Source organism: Diceros bicornis, chromosome 23 (genome assembly GCF_020826845.1).
Source record: "Diceros bicornis minor isolate mBicDic1 chromosome 23, mDicBic1.mat.cur, whole genome shotgun sequence".
In the NCBI taxonomy this organism is placed as follows: Eukaryota; Metazoa; Chordata; class Mammalia; order Perissodactyla; family Rhinocerotidae; genus Diceros; species Diceros bicornis.
In genome coordinates this window covers 20,842,489-20,848,465 of record NC_080762.1, presented here as the reverse complement: position 1 = coordinate 20,848,465, position 5,977 = coordinate 20,842,489, and the positions used below count along the sequence as shown (strand labels likewise).

General features: G+C 34.5%; 1 pseudogene; it reads right to left on the bottom strand.

Moving 5' to 3' along the window:
* Nucleotides 1–854: 854 nt before the first annotated feature.
* LOC131420332 (tyrosine-protein phosphatase non-receptor type 11-like) lies at nt 855–2,359 on the bottom strand (annotated as a pseudogene).
* Nucleotides 2,360–5,977: the final 3,618 nt, after the last annotated feature.

The window sequence follows — 5,977 nt, the reverse complement described above, 5'->3', positions numbered from 1 at the left end:
TATTTTTAAGCTGGAGGAAAGGTTCTAATAAAATATTTACAAATTGAGTTAATTTCTGCACTAAACATAGAACATTGCACATGCTTAGAAACTATAGTGATTGACAGAGATGTGAGAAGGGAGACAATTCCCACTTCTATAGGAATGTACAAGACTTATTTTTTTGAACAGTATTTAAAAACGGGCATTTTGATGGCCTCATTGATCCCTTACCCGATAGATCTTATGTAGGGGATAAAATCCACAGAAAGGCAATCACTGAACTCATACTTAGCAAGAGTTCTGCAAGGAGGGAAAATCAGAAAGCTGATTCTCCTCTAACAGGACTGGAATAGACTGCTTGCAGCAGCTTGTTGCATAAGGAATAAAGGACATGCCAAAAAACGAACATGAATGTAGATTTAAACTGCAATATCTGTCTTTTCTACCAGCACACCCCCCCCCCACCAAGATATTCTAAACTGGAACTAGAACGCAGCAAGTGTGTTCACTATCTCTGGATGGACTATGAAAAGTAAAAAGGGATCCCAAGCAAAATTATACACATATAAGAAATTATAAGAAAGATTTCAGAAGCAAAATTAGCTAAGAAAATCAAGTTACTGTAGCAATGTGTTCAACAGGCTGTTTATAAGCTGTTATTTAACGGACCAGTATCTACTGTATTAAAAACATGATACCTATAAGCTGTGGAAGGGGGCGCAACATAAATGTTCTGTACATTTGACAAGCAAACTCTGGTAAACAACTTGCAGGTAGATAATATGTCTTTATATTGTTTACAGAATATAGGCAATAATAAAACTGCTTCTTCAATTTAAAATGAAATTCTAAACAACATAACACTGTGTTTATTATAGAGATGATTTCTTCTTATCTGAAAAAAAAAAAGACCACACCATCTGAATGCTCTTCAGAACACCAATGTCATAGTTAACATTATCTCTGATGATGTCACTAAGGATGTTAATCACAATGAATCACTAAGGATGAATCACAAGGAGATTGTATGGCCTAATGTCAGCCATACAGTGAACCATCACGGCCCCACGTCCAACATATTCTCTTGTTTATGGTGAACGGCTTCCAAGAAGTCCAACACAGCCACTGAGTCACTGGGCACTACGTATTCCAGCCAGGTGTGAAAGTGATATTACTAGAAACTTTCTTCATTTCCCTGGAGTAGAGCTTATTCAAACTTGAAAGTTAAAGTTCTCTTTATATATAATCACGAGCAGCACTTTCTTTTACATTCTTAATGCGTGATGACGTATTTATTTGAGCATACTTGTCAGGACAGTAATTGACACATCCACTCTTTCCCCTTTCCACTTCTTTCATTGTCATGACAATCACCTACTAGTTGTTTTGCAATACCATCCTCCAGAAGTCCTTTGCCACATTGTGTGGCAATATAACACTTTCTTGGCTTTGAATCGTTGCAATTCATTTAAAATTCAGGCATTATAATATTTGTGTTATATGATCTGAACCAGGCTGGTTGGGATTATCATCATGTAGGACAATCCTGGCATGAGCAAAGGGCAAGATGTTTTCATCTCTATTTTTGTTTTTGTTTTCTCGTCTGGGGCTCTCTTTTCAGCTGAAGAGAAATTTGGACTTCTGTATTTTAGTGTCTCTGATTTTTTCCCCAATTTCTTGTTTAACTCTCTCTGTTATCTCAGCTAATTCTCTTAGTTTTTCAGTCTGTCATTCTATTTCAGCAGCATTGATACAAGTTGTGTTGAGGCACCTTGAACTGTAGTTCTGAACCCGATGTTTCTACTATAGGATCCTCCTGGTAATGCTTCTCAAAATTCATCAAATAATTAAACTGTTCATTTCCATCAACGACATATTTGAGTTCCAACAGTGAATCATGACACGGGTCACTTGAGTTTGCCATTGTTGCCCTGCTCTTTATTATCATCAGTGAAGACTGAAAGAACAAAATTCCAGGGCTGCTCTTCTGCTCTTGCTCTTTTGCACATGGAAGCTGCCATGTTTTACTTTTTCTGCCCCTTTCTGAGAGAGATGCCCATGTGATTACCTTTCAGTGGTGGGATCTGCACAATTCAATTGAGTTTACAGTTTAATAGCATCTCCATTACTTTCTGTCAATTGCTCATGATGTTCCAGGTAATACTGTATTATGGCCAATGTGGCAAATTTCTCTCCTCCATAGAGGTCATAGGTCATTGCAGTGAATCTTAATATGTGTAGCAGGTATGTTTCTTCTAATGGAAAGAGACACTTTAACTAGGCATTGCCTATAGACTGCCATCAACTCCTCTTGCCGCAGTAGATTTTCTTTCTCTACAGAAGCGATATTTGGGTGAAACTGTCTTTGCAATATCATGTTCCTCCTACCCTCCAGCTCCATGATAGTCTTGCTTTTTGCCCAGGGTCCCCGGGGCCTATTCAACCAGGCTGACTTGAGAGAAGCCTGCTCAGGGCAAGTCACAAATGAGGCAGAGCCAGCCAGCCACATAGACCCTCCCTCCAAGCCTGAGAATTCTCCAGCTGGTGCAGCCTCCCCTACAAGCCAGGTGGTTTCTCATGTTAGCTATTATTTTTAATTATATTAGTCATAAAAAAATGACCTATCATAGCAATAATCTCACGTTTTTTATTTCTTTATGTTTGATACAGTATTACTCTCAAAATAAAATCTTTATCGCAATAATTTTTTTCCAAAATATTTGCCAAGTCTGATAGAAACCCCCATTAATGTATGAATTAATCTCATAGAATAGTTTACAACTAATAGTGCAGAGTATTTTGGACAGAATCCATGTTTTAGACAGCTCCTCTTGTTACACAACTTTAAAAATTAGTTTTGACTTAATTAAAAATATATCATGCCTACTATATACCAGGCATGTGTTAGCCACATGAGATAGAGCAGTGAAAAAGAAATAGACCAAGTTGTTTTCCTCATGGAGCTTACATTCCACGTGGGATAGTGTGGGAGACAGAAAATAAAAAATCGGCAAGTAAAATGTAAGCTATATCAGTGTCAATAACTATGAAGTATCTGGGATTTTACCCTACCTATAAGCTATTAAGTTAGCGTGCCACAGTTATATGGATGTTGCCAGAAAATATGAGACTTCTGAGTCAGAGGCCAAAGGATTTTATTACCCAAAGCAATAGCAATATCCAGGGTCGAATTTTCTTTTGCTGATTCTCTGAGCTCCAGTTCCCACAAGAAGAAGTGAAGAAGGCAGGGGACGCCTACACACATAAAGTGTTGAGTTGTCAGAGAGAGATCCTTAGCTTTGGGAATCTGAACCTTTTATAATGGGCAGTAAGCATGCCTGACTGCTCCAGAGAAGACATGTCCTCTATCTTCTAAGACTGTTTGCTACTTGAGCATCTTTGAAAAGACAGTGCAGAAAAAAAAAATTTTTCTGTTTGCAAGATGTGTAGAAATACATTGGACAGATTTATGGAGAATTTTTTTTTTACTATAAGATGCTGATAAATGTAATGGAAAAAAAAATGTAAGCAATGAGTATGGTGGGAGTGAGGATATTTCCAGTTTTAGAAAGGAAAGACCTCATTGAAAAAAATATTTCAGCTATGGCTTGAAGAGAATGAGGGGTGGAGGTAAACAGAAGTTATAAAGATTTATCTTTGACATGTCTTCCTAATCCAACAATCATGCTATAGTGTTCCCCTTTTCTTGCCTTGCCAGAGAAGACATGGATTGTTTGGTTTTTGAATCATATGAGTTCTTTATATGTTTTAGATATTAACTGCTTATTACATATACAGTTTCCAAATATTTTCTCCCAGTCCACAGGTTGCCTCCTCATTTTGTTGATGGTTTCCATTGCTGTGCAGAAGCTTTGTAATTTGATGTAGCCCCACTTTTAATTTTTGCTTTTGTTGCCTTTACTTTTGGTGTCAAATCCAAAAAATCATTGCCAAGACCAATGTCAAGGACCTTACTCCCTATGTATTCTTCTAGGAGTTCTGTGGTCTCAGGTCTTGTGTTCAAGTCTTCAATCCATTTTAAGGGGATTTTTGTAAAATTGTATTTTGTAAATTTGTATTTTATAAATGGAAAACAAGGTCACTTTTGTCACTCCTCAGATCAAGTTTTGGAGCAGTGTAAGCATTGCTATGATTTTTTCAAAAGCAGACATTGGTATTAGAACTCTTAGGTTTAATACATAAACATTAGCAATGTACTTCCCCAAATTGGGCTTAAATTTTGGAATATCACTATTGAGAGAAATGTGATATAGAAATGGAGAATGAATGACAGAAACTACTAAAGGCCATTATAATCAATAATTTTATTTCCAAGCACTCTAATCAATACAATTTAAAACAAAAACTCACAAAAATAAACAAATTCATTTTTTTAATTTAAAAAACAATAAACATTAAATTTATTGTTTAATGAGTATAGGTAAATAAATTTTTGAAATAAGGACAAAGCCATATTCAGTGAAAAGTTCATAACTTTAAAGACTTTTTAAAATTGTTACAATAATAGAAGAATTTTAAAATGACAAAAGATTTAATTCAGGAAGCTATAACATAAATAAAATTAGAAAAACAGTATTAAATCGAACAAATTAAAGCAGAAATTAATTATATATCATAAAAAAACAGAACTGATGCTTTGAAGTCTTACCATAAGGTTTATGCACAAAAAGAAACAAATAACACTTGAAAATTGGAATAAAAGATCTCAAATAAAATATTAGCAATTAAAATTCAGAAATATTTTCAAAGAGTAATGGCCACAATTGAGTAATTTAGTCTAGGAATGCAACAATACCTCAACATATTTAACTACATTAATCATCAAAAGGGGAAACCTCTATATGATTATCCTATTAGTTGCTAAAAAGGGATTTGATCAGATTTAACAATGTTTAAGCGTTTTTAAAACTTGAGAAAACTAGTAATAGACCTGAAATTACTTATTTGGTGGAAAAATCTGGCCTTAATGGCTATGAATCTATTAATAGTCTTTGTGCATCTTTCCTAGTTTGAATATTCGTACTTTTGGTGAGATGATTTAATGTGTTGATACTTAGATGCTGCCCTGGACCCCACTGGCATTATATATGCATTGTATAAACTTTCCAAAATGTGAATTTTTCTAAATTTCAAAACACATCTTGACTAAGGGATTTTTGGTTAAGTTTTAGTCTTATTGTAATGGTGAATTTTTTTAAATTTTTGTGTTGCATCATAATATACATTAAAAAGAAAAAAGGAAAAGCAATGAATTTTCAACTAATTAACATACCTTTGTAAACATTATACTAATCAGAATATAGATCATGGCTATATCACCTCATGGCTACCCCAAGTCACTACCTCTGCCCAAGGCCAACATAAGTTTATGTTGCTGGTTTGGGTAATTATAACTGAAAACATACAACATGTAATATTTGGTAGCTGGTTTCCTTCGTTCAATATTATGGTAGTGAAATTCATCACTGTTATTGTACGTAGCTATATTTTATTCATTCTCTTCACTGAATAGTATAGCACTGTATGATTACAGCACATTTATTTATGCATTATGCTACTGATTGATTTTCGTTTTGTTTCCAGTTTGAAACTGGTGGATTTAATTTTTATTTTTTCTCTTTTATATGTTTCTTGATTTTTCAAAACAGGCGTGTTCTTCTTTGGTAACAAATAAAAAGTGTTGGGCTCTCACGTTGACCTCGTGGCAGATACTTTTGGGTAAAAAGGATGCAGTGTTGATCTTCCTTAAGTATGCTTGATGCACTTAATATCAGAACAAGTTCTTATCTATGATAAATTAGCATAGAAACATAACTCTACATACAGAAAGAAATGGATAAGCATTTACTAACAAAATTGTCTAGGCTTCTTGTTTGGTTGTAGCTGAGCAGACTAAAGGAATAAGGAAGGGGCAAATTAAATTAGTCTAATCCTTTCTATTCTACAATTGTTGATTGAAATAATAAATAATATT